Source organism: Aphelocoma coerulescens, chromosome 9, assembly GCF_041296385.1.
Source record: "Aphelocoma coerulescens isolate FSJ_1873_10779 chromosome 9, UR_Acoe_1.0, whole genome shotgun sequence".
NCBI lineage: Eukaryota > Metazoa > Chordata > Aves > Passeriformes > Corvidae > Aphelocoma > Aphelocoma coerulescens.
In genome coordinates this window covers 21,825,289-21,842,470 of record NC_091023.1, presented here as the reverse complement: position 1 = coordinate 21,842,470, position 17,182 = coordinate 21,825,289, and the positions used below count along the sequence as shown (strand labels likewise).

General features: G+C 40.6%; 1 protein-coding gene across 9 annotated transcripts in view; it reads left to right on the top strand.

The window, feature by feature from the left end:
- NLGN1 (neuroligin 1) overlaps positions 1-17,182 on the top strand; it is a 428,954-nt gene that overhangs the window by 34,064 nt on the left and 377,708 nt on the right. Inside the window, exon 2 of one of the 9 annotated variants that reach the window (XM_069023947.1) lies at positions 14,653-14,831. The exons of the other annotated variants lie outside the window; for them this stretch is intronic. The gene's annotated coding sequence lies outside the window, so the exon portion shown is untranslated. The remainder of the gene's footprint in view (positions 1-14,652; positions 14,832-17,182) is intronic. 9 annotated transcript variants of the gene reach the window in all.

Genomic DNA, 17,182 nt, shown 5'->3' with positions numbered 1-17,182 from the left:
CTGTAACTTCATGCAGGTTTTCTTCTTGCCTGTAGTTAAAGATGCATTTTTTTCTTTAATTTCCAAACCTTTTCAGCTTCTCCCTTTCCGTTCCACACCTGCTCAAGCACGTCCTGTGTTAGTGCCTGAATATCTGATTTAGCTGCCTGCACAAGATCTATCCACAGAATTTTTAATATGTACCAGGTATTTGACTTGCTGTAGTAGATCCTTGATGAAATATGCTGGAATATTGATAGAAAAGAGATAAATCTTATTTGGAAAGGTCAGGAAAAAAGTGTGTTACTTTGAACTCCATCATTTGGCAGATGCAATCTTTGGAAAAGGAAGGGGCGGGGGGGGACAGGCAAAAAGAATTTAATAGATTAAAGAGATTAGAACTTCTTGGATTGGATGGGGCTGATTAACTTCTATCAAGGACAGCATAAATATGGTCTGTAGAGATGTGGAGCCATTAGTCATCAGGCTAACAAGCTAGCAGAAGGTGGATGAAAACAGACTAGAAAACAGACAAAAAACCAAACACAGTGTCTGTCTTCAGAAATAATGCAGCTCAGCCTCAATTGTCAAAAATAAAAGGGAAAGAAATAATTGAAATACTCTGAAGTAACTCTAACATTGCAGAGAAATACATAACTGCTGGTGTGGGTTTACTGAGAGCACATCACATTGAATAAGTCTAATTTTCTTTTATAACCAAGCAGTTTCTTTTGTGGACAGGTAAGAAGCTGTAGGTGTTAGAGATTGACAGGGCTTTGCTGAGGCCAGCCTGTTTTCATGGCATTCTCATGAGCCAGGCAGGGAAATGCTGGAGGTGTGCTTGATGGAGTGCAAGACCAGCTCTATTAATGCACTCAGATCTTAGCAAAAACTCACTTCAAAATGGGGACAGCTTGTCTCCAAAGACAGAGGTAGGGGTTATGTTGGGTCACAAACTGAGCAAGCCAAGGCTTTGATATGCAAGATTTACAGTTAACTCTTACAGGTACAAGTAATTGCCCTGGTAAAAGTTTGGCTTTGTATCTCCTGTTGAGTTTTAGGTACTGCACTTAAAGCAGGATACACACCAGCAGCAGGAGTGATCAGAGCCTCATGAACAAAATATATAATGACTGACTGAGTGACACAAACCAGAGCTTAGAGGATGGAGGAAGGGAAAGTTGATGGAGGAATACATAGTTTCTGAAAACTTTAAGGATCTTGTAGGAAAGAGGGGTCTAAGATGTTTTCTGTAATCTGCAATAGGGAAAATTCCAAGGAGCATCAACTGCAGCAAAAAAGATTCAGACTAGACAACAAAAAAATTTTCTGCAAGGTGTCTAATGATGCTGGTTTTTCTGTGGTGGTCTATAAAGTGTCATTAGAAGGCTTTAATTAGACAAATATTTATTTGATGCAGTGTAATTTTATTTGAGCCTTTCTTAAGGCAAGGAGATACCCATGATGACCTTTCTGGGTCTATTCTTTCCCTATTTTTCTGTGATTCTATTAATTACTTTAGGAGATCAGTGTACTAACATAATTTTCCTCACATTTCATTGGAGACTGGTGGCAAATCTTCCAATTCATCATACTGTTCTGGGAGCTGGCAGTGATATCTCTCTGCTAAAGCATTTACAAAATGCAAAATGAGTAAATAGTCTTTTAATGAAATGTATCCATGAAATGTAGGCTATTTCCTCCCAGAATTGAATTAAGCATTACAAGTGATCAATAACTAGATTTCTGCATCTACTGAAAAGCTCTGGTGTAGAGTTATATAAATAGTTCAGAGGAATATGGCTGATATTTTATCCCTGTGTCTCTGAAAACATCCAAAACCTGCTGGCTGTCTTAAAAGATGTGTCACTGGATAGATTGATCCTCTCTTTCAACTGTAGGCTACTGGGTCAACTTTAGCTTAACCCCAGAATTATGGGCCATGCCTTCTACCCACAGGCTACCAGAGACCTCTGCAAAAACCGATGAATCCTGGGCAGATTTCTGAGGCTCTGGCAAGTATTCATCATCCCTTTTAGAGAGTAACAAAAGCACTGAGTGAAAATCTGCAGGAATTAAGGCATGTAATGAATATTTCAGCACAAAAGAAGCTTGACTTTAGATACTGTGAGCCTGCTTTGCTTTGACTTTTTTAGTAGTCTTCCCCCAAGCTGGGTGACAAAACTTAGTTGTGGACATGTGTTAAGTGACTGTGCTGCTCCTGGTGTTGTGTGTCCTTTACATACAAGCAAATCCTTTCAGTCTGTAGCTGTGTGCCAGTGCTCCCCAGTGTCAACACAATATCCAAACACAAATATCCCTAAGTAGGGAAGTGCACCATTTTCTGTAATGAAAATCTTCTTTAAAAGATAAATCCACCTCATCTGGTTTGGGGGAGACATTGTGTGTCATAAATAGAAATATTTCTGTAATTTCAAAGCTTCCTGTTTAATCAGATGAAGCTTTAAAAAGTTACTTATTTGTTAATTAATTGAGAATCAGAAATGTCTGCTACGAATACAATGGGAACCTAATACCCATCAATGTGACCAGTAGAGACAGATATTCCTCCTTTCTTTAGGTTATATATGCTTTTAGATTTTGAAATGCTTTTATTGCAGTATTATTAAGATTTTAACACCTGTGGATTGCCCACTGGCCTCTCTTCAACATCTAGTTTTAGTGAGCTGCATTTTCCACTGTGTAAACTGGGTCTGTTTCATTTACTGCTATTTATGTGACTGTTTTCGTATTCCATTTCTTGCTGTCAAAGTGGTTGCTTATTGTGCTAAAAGGACTCTGTTTCAGTTCTCCCAGCTCCATAATGTGCTCACATCTCATGCTTTTTCTAAGAAGGGCAAGTGAGGTCAGAGTCACTTGGTGAGGAAAGGACAAAAGGTGTTCAGCACCAGTATCTGTGTCCACTTCAGCTTTGTGTAATGGCAGTGGAGAATTTCAAAACTGTGGATGCAGTTGCACTCTTCCTTTAATATACCTTCAGATAACTTCATCTTCTCATCCCCTTACTCCTCACTCACCAGTGAGCAGGGCACGAGCTCTCTGAATCCTTTCTTGTCCTATTGAGATCACTCTAGTCAACTAAGTTTTCCAGTCTTCTGTTCATTGTTTCCACCTGACCTGCACAGTTTTCTCTTCAATTGCTTCATGGTGTATATGAGTGTTTTAAGCTACCTGACTATTAAGGGCTGTCTATATTTTGCTACAGTGCTTCTCATTTTCATTTCTGTTTTGTCGCTGTTATAACTGGAAGCTGTAATTAACCACGTACTTCACATGTGTTACCTGTTACCAAGGCAATATTGTCTTTAAATCTGAGGAGGTGGATTTGCTTTCTTTATATCCCAAGTGCTCTATTCTGATTTCAAATCTGCACCTGCTTAGCAACAAGACATGTTTGAGGGGCCAGCTGTAACCTCGGCTTAGACATACAGCTTAGTAGAGATGTGATTGTCCTTAAAAACACCAAAGCTCAGACTCTAAGCATTTAGCAGTATATCTATATATTAGAATTATATTACACTCTTATACCCCAGTGGAGTCTATTTCTTTCTTGAAAAGACTTCTTTGTTTTGCTTACAAAACCGTTTGGCCTTTGCACGGAGTAACCAAATTGTTATGATTTATGATTAATTGAGAGATCTATATCTGTATTTATACAGATTTATATTGCACTATGTACTGTGTCAGAAATCCCCATTCCTGCTATAGTCTAAGGGGCTGAAACACACAACATGTTTTGCCTGGTGGAGTGTAAAGGAGAGATAAACATGCCTCTCTTGCCACCCCCAATATTTTTTTTTTAGTGTAGGAATATTCTTCTCAGTTGCATTGTGTCCATCTGCTATTTGCTGCCAGGCATCCCAGCACATGCACTGTTATACCAAATAAGTTGCCCTCCACCTTGCCTTATGCTGAGGAGCTATTCTGGCTTCTCTAGATCTCTACTTTGAGGTCTTTAACTAAACTCTTCTGTGCCAGGGAGAAATTCTGTGCAGATGAAAAGCAGACTGTAGAAGGACATAATAATTACACCAGCAGAAAAATGTCAGCAGACTAATGTAGGTCCCCTATAGGGGTTTGAATCATCTTATGAAAAGTGAAGCCATTAAATAAAACAAAATGTTAGAGATTTTGTTGGGAGTGACAGAAGCAGCAAAATGTTCTTCCTGCTGTATCTCTGACGTTCGGCAATTTTTGGCTGAGTGAAAACAGCAGGCTATCTTTCTGAGCTAGCAGAGCTCAGATGTATATAAAGGTTTCTTAAGGAGAAAAATGTGAACCATGTCCTGGCAGAAGTATGTGTTGGGTATTTTATTATAAATTTTAAAAAATTAAAATAATCTGCAGCACAATTCTGGGAACAAATGAGCTCAGAGGCACTGCAGAAGCTTGCCAGGATCATCTGGTCTTTTGCCTTTGAATGCAGGCTCAATTAAAACCCAGAATTACAAGGCCAACCTATGTAGTTTTGTTAATAGGAGAGAAAATAAAAGAATCAAGTGCTGAGAAAATATCTACTGATGTGTGACCCCCCTCCCCCCTCCAAATCTTACAGAAATAATATCTGTGATTTTACTGTGTTTATCCAAACTTATTGTTTATAACTACTTATTAATAAATCTTCTGAAACACTCCTGACATTGCCTGTGTTCCACTGAAGGAGAAATGGAGGCTCTGCTCACAGAATTTCTGTGAATAGGCTCCTGCTATTTGAAGAGGAAAAGACACAGTCTTTGACAAGTGTGCAAAGAGGAAAAAAAAAATCTGCCTGTGAGTGGGAGTCCGGTTTTCTCCCCTCTATCTCACTGAAAGACTGTAAGAAAGGATTCTTACATTACATCAACCACAAATGACATGAGAATTTTCTTTAAGTTACTTCTGAAGCTGATACCTAGGAGACTTGTTCATGCAGAAGATATTTTTAAAATTTCAGAAAAAAGTCAGAATGTAACTTTTGTTTCATTCTCACAGTTCCTTTTTAATCTGTCCTGTCTCTGCTGGATTCAGTGTTCTTATAGATGAGCCTTTTCAGTATTTTTGTCCCTCCTTCCTAATGTAGTGTTCATTCACTGACAATAAAGTAGGTCTTTGATGCTGACGTCTGTATAAGGCAGGTGTTCCTTCACCCTATATCAGGTAGCATCAGCTCTCAAAGGGATTTTTTCCAGAGAACACAATAGCTTGAGGAGAAACTTCTGGTTGACCCTTTACAAGATATACTGTGTGGGCTCTTAAATCAAAGCTGTTAATGGTGAGGGTGTAAAAACTCTTTGAGCACTAACAATGCCAGGATATCTTACAAGACCTGCCACTCAACATGGTAATAAGGAACTGTTAGTTAGGAAGGTTGGGATCATTATTTACTACAGCTGTAATTAAACTGTGGCTGCAAGGGTGCAGTCACAGGGTTATTGATGGGAGGTGGATATGAAGGATTGACAGAAGGTGGGCCAGTGCTTAGTCTGTAAGACCCAACATCTCAGAACAGGAGAAACCAGTGCCCAGGTCTGTGGGAAACACAGACTGCTTTCTACCTTGAGATTTTCTCTGGACATTTGGTTGTCTTTGGGAATTGCTTCATTTGAGTGTGTTGTATCCTACTGGTAGAAGCAGCAAGGCTTGGGCAAAGAAAACCCAAGCTCTGTTCTGGGTTAGTTAACAGCTCTTAGCTCTTTACAGGCCTCGTGTTTTCCATCTCTTATTTGCAGCATGAGGTGGTTTCTGCATCCTGAACTAATAGTTTGGAGCTGCAACATCTTAACTGGCAGGGACTAATGCAGGAGCCAGAAAGCACCATTTGGTTTGAAGACCCCACAATCAGTCACAGCCTCATCTCAGCCACGTTTGTGTCATGCAGTAGGATTCTACTTAAGCAAATGGCTTTATTCTGGGTCTTATACAATGTAATTGAAATCAGGTCCTGTCTCAAAGCATACAGATCTGACATTTAAAACAAGCAAAGAGCCAAAACAATACATTTTTAAACTAAGCGAAAGATGTAATGTGGGTAACAAGTGCAATCACCAGCTCCATGGTGAAAAAATATGACATTTTAAAGGAGAACCTTACAGCATCATAACTGACCTGAAACCACACCCTTGCAACAAGACAAAACCTGAAAACCAACAGCTCAGAGTGGCTTTATCCATTCTTTCTTTTTGAAAGAAAGCTCGAGTGACATAAAGACCTTGTGGTTTTGGTTGTCTGCTCAGGGATGTGACAGCTTCAAGTACCTTCCAGTTCCCATAAAAATAACTGAGAATAATACGTGTGGTGTTTGAATGCATGGCCTAGGTAGCACCCTGCTGCAAGAGCAGCTCAGCAGTGCAGGAGAGTGAAACAGATTTTCCTATGTCTGGGCTGAAAGGTGTTCCAATTACAAACTACATTTAGCAGAATACAGCTAAATAAAAATTGCCTACGTCATATACTGCAGCTAGATATATTCCTGAAGCACTTTAAATTAAAAAGCCTTTATGATTCTAAACAACCCATATGTCTGTCAAAGCTGTCATTGTGCTGCAGCAAGTAAAGAAAACAAAACTTAATTTGTGATGAAGCTTCCCCTGGCTGAAAGCACAAGTCTTCCCTGTCTTCTGCTCACAGTTGCAGCTTGCTCCCTCTGACTCCTTATAAAATGCTTTGCATTTCCTTTTGAATCACATCAAGTTAATTTTATGGCAAACAATCTCTGTTTTCTGAAACACAGAGAAGAAATATAATTATTGCTGGGTGGAGGGTGAAGGGGAGTTGGAAGAAAACTGAACAGGATGCTGGTAATTGTTTTTGGGCACCGGTGCTGGGAAGATTCCAGCCACCTAAGCAAAAAATATCTCAAAAATGTAATTAATTATAAATGGGTAGCTTTGTAGTATAATTCCAAGATCAGAAGGAGAAAGTAGCATCCTACTAACAAATATTTAAAAAAAACCAACCAGAAAACATTACTCAGCAGATGATCTTTTTGGTAAATAATCCACTGTTTGGTTCATTATGGTATGTAACTAAAGAGATGTTCCCTTGCTTTAATTTTCAAATTTTTTGAAGGGACAAGGTGAGATTTTAAGATGTCTAACTTTGACCTCATTCTGTTCCTACTGTGATCAGTGGGGAGTTTGTCACAGGGACAATCTGTCGAGGCCAAATTAACACATTGGCAGCTCTTACCCAAAGGTGTGATCCTCACATCAATGTGCCATTCTTGTTCCTGTAAATCCATCTATCCAGTCAGTTCAGCTCCACTTGCCTGTATGGAGGCAACACATGGCTCAGGACTGACTGAAATACTCACTCTGCTTCCATTGCTCATGGAGACTGTTTTTGAACTTGTTTGTTTTGGTGTTTTTCGTGTACAATTGTTTTCAATTACTTTTGATGCAAGTGGCACTACAGGCAAGCAAGGCTGGCAAGATCTGGTCCTCATTGCAAACATTTCACACTTGCAATCATCTAAATTGCCTTGTGAAATTGTTCATTAGATAAAAATTAATAAATCCTATAAACGAAATCCAATGCACCGTTAGGCTGTTGACACTAAATCTGGCATAAAAACATAGTTGTAAATTAAGTCAGCTGTGTACACATTGACTTGGGGCCAAATCTTGAGGTCCTTGAACAGATTTTAAACCACTGTTTATGCTGGAAAGTCTATTGAATGGGAGTGAAAGCAGTGGCCTAAGTTGTAACTCCAAGAGGTGTTTGTGAAGATTTAATTCTTATACAAAAATGTCCCCCTGCTGCATGCAGGGTCCAGGGTCTTGAGGAGGATGGACTTCTCCATTCCTCTGATTCTGACTACCCAACAATAGCAAGGTGTAAAACAGTAACCTTAGACTGATTTCTGTGCAAAGCTTTGTGTCCGGGGCCTCGGAGACTCTTGTGTTTGGGAGGGCAATATGGCACTGAAACTGATTGAAAATGGCTGATTATGCAAAATTAGTGGATAGTACCCAGCACTGTAATTATTTCTTGTTCTCCCGTTTGGGAAACCCAGAGGATTCAGGTTTGCAATGCAGGTCTCCACTGGTTGTGCTTTTCCCCATCAAATACTGCCAGTTGTTATGTACATATACCTACTAATGTTCTAACAGACCCCAGGGTTGCCTCAAGCTGTAGTTTGGTGAGAAAGATAAGGGAGTAAACTAAAGGTATTTATATGATTGGAATATTTATTTAATTGGAATAGAATGAGAGGAAAATATTTCTCTCATTCATTACAGGATGAAACCAAAATAATGCTTTTCAAATCGATGGAGCTACTTCACAATCATATCAATAGCTCTGAAAACTGAGCTGAGCCTCAAGCTTTGGGGTTTTGTAGTCACTGTAGGGGAAAAAAATGGCTATGAGCTGTCTTGGATGAATTAAGAAAAGGTTAGAAAATGAGTGATTCTGTAAACGTAATTTTAGTCTATCGACAGATGGGAGAAATGGAGAACAGGTTGTAAAAGTATAAGCTCAAGCATTATTAATATTGTACTGTTGCTGAGCCAACTTGTAGAGGAACTGAAAAAAACATCCTATTGGTTAAGTAATCACTACACATATGCTTTTGGAGATTAATACTTGGAGTTTTCAAAGCTTTTATATGTGTCAGTTCTGCTAAAAGGATGAAACTGCAAAAATGCACTGGTAGCAAGTTTAAAGCATTAATAGTGATGTCAGATGCACTTTAAGGATAATCACGACTCCTTTACATCCAGTAGACCTCGTAGTCTCAGATATGGAAATCAGACTTTTGACAACCAAAAATGTTTGAGAAAGTGGGAAAAGACCAAAGAATGTTGTATAATATTTTCAACTCTGGTAGCTATTTCATGCTTTGGTTTGGAGTGCTCTGTTCTGTGCTACACACAGGCCCTACTGGTGGTCTTTGAAACTGGTTGCATAATTACTGTGGCTTCATCCCTTTCCTATCACGGTGATTGAATTTTTAGGGTCACTTTTATTTATTTATTTATTTATTTATTTATTTATTTATTTATTTTAAGTAATAGCTCTGCTTTATTCCAGGAGAGTATTAAGACATTTCAATAATCACAATTAGATATAACTTAAGAGTCCTCAAAAACAACCTTCCTAGAAGTTACACCAAAATTGTATTTGCGGTAATAACTGATTGATTGAGATTTACTTACATGTGCATGATTTACCCATGTGTTTAATTCTAGATAGTTTGGATGTGTGACAAGAAGTGCAGATGGAAACCAAAGTCTTCAATCCATGGGTTCTCATATGGTTTTGGAACACCTTTATTTCATGTTATAGTCACTGATGGGCAGCTGAACTCTTTCATCATTAATGAAGATGAGGAAGAAGTTTAGTTACTGGCCAATTTGAGTTCTAAGATATGTGATTTAAAAATCATGATACAAAAGAAGATCTATTCTGAGTGAGATCAAATTTGGCCTTGATTTAAGTTTGTTTATTAACAAACTTGAGTCCTTTGTGAGAACCAGATGGGGAAATCACCAACACCTCACAGGCCCACGCCCCCTGCTTGAACATCCATGGTGTCAAGCTGTGCTCATAGAGATTTGTCAGACGAGAACATATTTAACTGTTTCACTTAATCTAGATGTATTAAAATACAACAGTAAAACCCTAAGGTCTTATTTTGATGTTTTGATTGTTAATGATTAGTGCTGACTGGGACTACTCAGGAAACTGTGTCTGGGTACAGAGGTGCCTGCAATCATGATGGAAACTGGGTCAAAACTATCAGCTTTTAAAAATCCCCTGAAGTGTCTATTTGCCTTGCTGGCAAAATATTAAATCTGTGAGGTTTGTTTCTGGATATCGGGATTCGATGCCTGAAACCTGTAGTGCAAGACTGCAGAGTCCTGATTGCATAGGAGGCAAATCAGGCCCACAAGAAGCCTTTTACTTTTTTTTTCTTCTTACTGTACCTAAAATATCCTAAGGAAATTTAACTTTGTGACACAGTTGACCTAAGGACGACAGTGTTGTTTAATATGATTATGGGTTGCATGAGTCTAAAGCGTTATATCTCATATGTGGATGTGTCCACTTTGAACCCTAATACTTCTATGGGAAATAAGACCAGTTGCTAGATCAGTGAATTAAGGTGAAAAAGACAAATCAGCTCAGGAAGCCCCAGGATCTCAGCACTAGACTATTTGCAATTTCTTTATTTTAATGGTTCCATTTATTATTTTCCTAGTATTCAGTAAAGGCCTCTTCACACCTACAGAAGGAAGAAAATGTTCTCACACCGTTAAAACTGTGGTCACTAAATATAGGAATATCTTTTTATAGTATGTCCAAATGATTCCATTATATTTGTAGAACAATATTTCAATGGCTATTTGAAGTTCTCTGTAGGTTTGCTCAAGAGGTTAATTTAACTCTTGACAATATCTGCTTTGATATTAAAAATAATCTCAGAATTGATTAAAATAATTCAAATAATATTTTAAATTTTCTGCGCTAGTAATATATAAATTTCTTGGAATTTTAACACCTCAGTATTTCATCCATTCTAATACTCTAGACGGATCTTTGATTCCATTCAAGGGAAAAAAACATAGAATGTCTTGGGAATCACATCTGCTTCTACCAGAATCATGATAAGATTTGTTTTAGAGATTAGTATGCATTATTCAAAGAAGGGGAAATAAATGTTTATAGTCAAAAGAAGAAAAGGGAAAATGAAAGCTGAAGTTTAAGCACTTCAAGAAACAGTTGGGCATTGTTTCTGAGATAAGTTGTCCCTCACTTTTCCATAATTTACTGTCAGGAGGCCTTCAGCTGCCCAGCACCCTTGAAAATCAAACCATTTTCACAAAGTATGAAGTTGCACTCCCTTTAATATATTTGCCAATAACTTATTGATATTTGATATGCATAATTATATATCTCTTATTGATGTAACTCCTGCTGTGATGAAACTTTAGGCTACAGTCATGTAGTGAATAAGAAATTAATCCAAAAAGAAAGCATCAAGGTCTTATCCTCTGCCTCAAAACTCCTGGGCCATCTGCATTTTGCTTTGTGTCAAAAGGGTTGTGGATGAGGATGTGAATTTGGGAGCTAAGCAAGCTGACAATTTCTTTTCAAAGTCATCCTTTCTGCAATTCATTTTCAGCCTTTTCAGTCTCCCTTGGACAGTCACAAAAGACAGCTTTATTATGCAGTTCTCTTCCCCTATTTTTGTACATATCATTTTCTGTTTGTCATGTTTAGGGCACCTTCATTTCTTCTGTCTCACAGAAGCAGAGATGATTGCATTAAGCGTGGAAGTCTTCTCTTTTTACTTTTGGTCAGTAAACCATAGAATTATTTTCCATTATTCTTCATAAAATTTGGTGGGGTGGTTCTGGTTGAGTGTTAATGTGGCAAGACCCACGTGGTAACAAAGAACTACTATTACAAGCTGGGGAAGGGTAAACTTGTATTAATAAAGTGACTTTATGTTGTCCTTGGGAGATATATTAGGTACTTGCTGCCTTACAGCATCTTCCCTTCCATATAAATCCCCAGCAAAAGATGTAGGAGTTAGAAGAGGCTGGAATATGTTTTCAATCCTGTTTAATCACTGCAAGTAAAGGGAAGGTATTAGAAATACCCCTGAGGCTAATCCTGACAAATCACCCTCATTCTGAAAGGTAGAACTGATATGTGAGGCCGTGTTACATTCGAATTTCCACCCGCAGCAGAACCTGAGCGAGCCTGAAGCCGCCAGCCTTACACAGAGACTTTGTGAACCTGATCCATCTGGATGCCCAGTTTAAAGCTCTAAAGGAATTCAGGCATTGCAGTGGTGGGGATTATGTGGATAATTTATTGGCCAGAAGGTTAAATCTGCTTCTCAAGATGGGAATGCCAAATTAACGATCGCTTCAGAAATGTCTGGCTTACCTTCCTGACACACAGAGCTCTCCCCTGCACCTGCCTTCCTGTTCCCTTTGTGTCTGCCCCAGCGCAGGCCCTCTCCTGCTGCCAGTGTTGGGACTGAAGGGCTGATGGCCCATTTTCACAAGCTAAAACAACTGCACAGATTCCCAGCCGAAAATCCCACGCTGCAGAAGGTACCACGCTGTATGGAACAGCTGCTCCCAGCTCTGTCCTTTCTCTCTGCAGCTCCTCTCTCCTCACAACATCCGTGGCTCCACCTGAGCGTGTGGAGAAAAGTGCCCACCTATCTTTGTGGTGCACATGTGGGGAGGGGACTGCCTTTCCCAGAGACCATCAGAGGTGCAATAGAGGTGCTGCATCTGCCAATCCATTTTTGGGGCTTGTTCTGCTCCACCCAGTGCCCACACAGCAGATGGGAGCATCTGCCCTTGCTGTCATAGCCATTCAACAGCAGCTCAAGATGAGAATGCATATTCCAAAGTCACAAATGTTGCTCCAGAGGATGAATCAAGGTCTTGTTTAATTAAAAAATAGAAACAAACCAAATATTTTCATGCACTGGACTTTGGGAAAAGCATTCTGGGTTGGAACCCTGTTAGTCATACTATCTGAGGACTTCAAAACTGCATCATGTTTGACAAACAGGTGCTGTCTTTGGAATCTCTACAGGCTTTCCAGATGGCTCTGCATCCAACATGGCCATTAAGGAATAAAACTGTGCTTCCACTTGCACCAATTTCTCAGGAGTGGTATTTGGCTTTTACTTGTAAACATGTGTGTCTCATACAAGAATTGGGAATAATCTTTCCTGGACTCAGCCTTAAATTAATCCTTGATTTTTAGAGGCTTTTTTTCTTCTTTTGTGGGAGGAAAAGGTGTTAAGAGAGCTTAATGCCCTTCACCTTCAGCCCTCAAAATTCAACCATACGCAATTGCTGGGCGGTGATTTTGATTGCCTCACTGGAAAATAGCGTGTGATATAGTCCTTCACAAGGACATATTTTCCAGTTGAGGAAGCCCTAAAGAGTTTTGCCTTTCTTTCTTCCCACCCTTCCACTTTGCCTAGGAAGACCTCACTGCACCTCTTGCCTTCCCCTCTCCTCACCTCTGCCTCTTCTGCATCCATACTTAAGGCTTATTTTGAATCTCGTGCTTCCCCTTGAAGTTCTTCCACATCTGTCTTCTTGCACATCCCTGATAACCTCTTCCACGCACGCTGTGAGGGATAAAGCGAGTTATAAATCCCATTTGTGATCACCCAAGTGAGCCAGGAGGTCTGTTTCCCTTGGTCTTTTCCTGCCCTACTGGAATGGACTGATATTTTGTCTCCATCACTCAGGGCACCATTTTGTGATTGCCAATTTGTCAAGGAGAAAAAAACCTCCAAACACTTGCTTTTCATTTGCTGAAAAATGCAAATGATATGGCTATAAACCACTAGTAATTAAGATGCTTGTGAACTTTTAATGTTGTTTTCCCTCTCTAGCCTGACTACAAGCTTGTAAGGGACTCGCAGGAGAGACTTGCTACGGTACTGTAAATTGGCACTTGCTCTAGTAACCCGGTGATCTACTGACACAAGTTGTTCCCAGGAAACTTGTTTTTAAATTAAAAAAAAAAAAAAAAAAAAAAAAAAATTAAAATATCATAGAATAACTTCCCTAGAAAAGCCCTGAAAAACAAGACTGACCAATTCGGGTTTAGCTCTTGCTATGCCTTCAGTGTGTAATTTGCTCCCTCTCTAGCCCCTGGTGCCTCTGTTTACATCCCTGGACTGTATATTGCTGTTTGCCTCATGAAATGCTGGAATATTTATGGATGCACATTAATAGAATAATTAAAGCTCTTGGAAAGTTTCAGATGAAATCTGTACCAGGTCAGGAGGCAAAAAAGAGAGAGGGGGAAGTGGGAGATGATGTGCTCGCACCTATAGCCTTTTGGGACAGGTTGGGGTGAGGGGTGTGGGCATGGGAGGTGCACCAGGGAACCAGGGCCGGCAGCCCTGTTGGGAACAGGTTCCTGGGGAATGCTTGCCCTCAGGCGAGAAAGCCCAGAGACAGCAGCGTCTCTGACCCTTCCTAACCCAGCCTGCGCCTGGCCTGCCTTGGGAACGGGAGGAGCGGTGGGAGCAGAAGCGGACCCACCGCGCAGCGCGGGGCACTGAGCGCGCCCGGCTGCGCCCGGAGCACCGCGAACGCCCCGCACCCTAACGCGGGCAGAGCGGCGCAAACTTTGCGCGGCCGCCCCGGCCCCCACGGCGGGGTCGAGCATCTCCGCGCATCCCCCGGACCCCGCGGGGGCGCGCACGGGCGCGGTGTGAGCGCGCAGGTGCCGCGGGGAGCGGAGCGCGGCTTCACCGCAGCGGCGGCGCGGGGGGCGGCTGCTGCTCGGCTGACGGATGGATGGATAGATGGATGGATGGCTGGCTGGGAGACGTCCCGCCATCCCATTTGTGCTCTCCTCACACGTCTTTCCTCCCTGCGTTTTGGTTTTTGTTGTTGTGTTTTGGGTTTTTTTTTTGTTTGTTTGGGTTTTTTTTGTGGTTTTTTTTTTTTTTTTTCCTTCAAAATCTCCCTGGGAATTTTGATTTGCAGGGTTTTTTCCTCCTCTCTCTCTCTCTTTCTCTCTCTCCTTCCTGCTGAGGATACGTTTTGCTTGCCAAGTTTGTAGTGACACCTCTCAGATTCCCCCGCTCCCGGTTTTTTGGATCTATTACAGTGCCCGATTGTACATAGATTTACTGTATTTTTTGCCTTTTTTTTTTTTTTTAACAAGAAAATGCGAATTTTGGGAAGCTAATGGATGCTGAGGAGGACGATCCTAAAAAATCTCCTTTTAACTGTAAATGAGGTGAACGAAGAAATTCTTAAATTCAGCCATCAATTTAGCTCCATGTTAAGCACCTCGAAGTATTTATGATTGCAGAGCAGGTGCAAACAAGGATTAGGAATAAGGTAAGGGAGCTATTTCTGTCTTTGAGGCAGCAGCATTTGCTCAGGGTTATCAGCAGCTTTTCTTTATTTTTTTCATTCCATAGAATCTGAGCTGATTTATTTGCATTTTCAGTGCTGTTCTCCCGTCCTTCTGAGTCATTTCTAATACATCTGCCTGTTTTCCATCACTAAAATATACATTCCTTCTCCCTGGCTGCTCAGGATTTGAGAGTTTCTTGACTGTGCACATGTTTTGGCTGTTATTCGGTGACTGCTTAAAACCACCAATCCTCTGTTTAAAATTATTTCTTACCTTGCACTTTCTCTACCCAGCAGGATTCCTGAAAAAAAACCACCAAAGCCATAGAAAATTGCAATACAAAAGCTTTTTTTAAAAAAAGATTTGCCTTTAAAAAGGAGAGAGAAGTAGTTAAAATTCCCCGAGGGAAAACCGGGGTGGGCGGGGGGTGGTGTATAATAATCAGGTTCTCCCTCTAAAAGCAAACGAACTCCCCTCCCTGTTCCCTCCTCCTCACCAGCAGTTCCCTAGGGCTGAGCCTGGTTTTTGGCCATATCGGGGCTCCCCGGGGTTGTGGGATGCAGTGGGGGAGCGATTCCTGCTGGGAAGGAGGGAAGGATCCCCTGCTTCCCTCCGGGATGCTGCAGGCTGCTCTCCGTCAGCACGCTTTACTAATTTTTGTTTTATCAGCTCCATTTAGGGATATAAATGGCACGGGCAAGGATATCAATTACCAGCTAACGGCAGCAATAGCCCGTGTTTTATGGGATTTAATGATTTCTCTTGTTTTGAAAAAGCTCTTGTGACGCTAACAATAAAGAAGTCCATAAATCATCTAAATGAATTGTGTTCCAGCAAAGGCAATTTTTAGTCTTTTGCTGGGTATCTCCTGGTCCCGATAATTAGTTGCATTAACAGTTGTGAACATATTTGTGCAAATAAAGGTGCCATTACTGAAAAGTGGCTTTCTTGCTATGGGTCCCATGTTTACTGAACTCCCATGGAGTGTCTCAGCTGTGGATGGCTGCTGTCCTCTCCTTTGGAATCAGATCAGGTGACTGGGAAGTGAGCGTAGTGTGCGAGCATACCTGTGTGGGGAAGGGACACCTTCCCTAGCACTGGAAAGAGTGAAACCCCACTGAACAGGCTGCTTCAGTCACTTAGGCTGAAAGCAGGAGGTAATCATCACTTAGGCCTTCTGATTACATGTTTTGATTAAAACACAAGAAAATGAAGTTAGTTTGGTTTTATTTTTTGTAATCTTGATGATTCTATCATCAGCTTTTTAAACCTTCTCAGGCAGGAGCTGAGGAGTTCAATCCTTCAGCAGAGTGGAGCAGTGTTCCTACAGCGCTGTGAGGACAGCTCCTCTTTTGTGTCATCCTTTCCTGTTGCTTTATTTCCACCTTCTTCTGCTTTCATGAACACATCTTTTTTCAGCCATTATTTACAGTCAAGCTGTACTGAAAAAGCTGGAATGAAATATGGGTGATCTACTTATGAAGGGAAATGTGCTATGAGGAAAGGACTCAAGTTTGGCTGTTCTAACAGAATTTTTAAGCCACAGGATTTTTATTTGCCTGAGTTCTCTTTCCACTGTCTTTAACATGGTCTGCAACTGGTCATGCAAAACCATCTGTAATTACATATATCACATGCATAGCTCACTGTGTGTTCTGTTAGAGACCCATTTAACGCTGCCCATAAATCCTTCACTGTGCAAAAGCATTAATCAGAGGTTGAACAGGTGCTGGTTCAGTTCACCACATGTTTGGGTCAATAGTTGCTGAACATAATACCATTATATAGACATGCTGAGTCTGTCAGAAATTGTTGCCATGGTTTTATTTTGTTCAGTCTGGGAAGATTGAACTTCTTGAGGCTGCTGAGTAGGCATTTGAGTAAAGTTAATGGAACCAAATCTGAGAAGTTATTTCATGAAATGTATGTAGATTTTAGTGCTTTCTCTGAGCCCCTCTGAATGGAGTGTTTTATTACCATGAAATAGTTCAGAGATGCTGAGTTCAATCCTACTCTCCTTATTCAAGCAAAAATTTTCATAGCCTTCATGAATCTATATATAAAGATGTTTTCAATAAGAGTTTCTGACCGTGCAATTGGTCAATTTAGATGGTAACTTTGATGCCAGTGTTTCTTATTTAAAGTTAATTTGTCAGGGTTAGAAAGTTTGCTGTTTATCTCCATAAGCTGGAAAGGGTCAAGGAGTGTTTCCTGTTGTGTCATTGGTACAGCCCTTGTCATTCCCTCATTGCCAAGGAACAGCCACTCAATGAGAGCAGACTTGCATTTGAGCTTTTAAAATGTCTTTCCTCTGAGCATCAGGAACATTTAG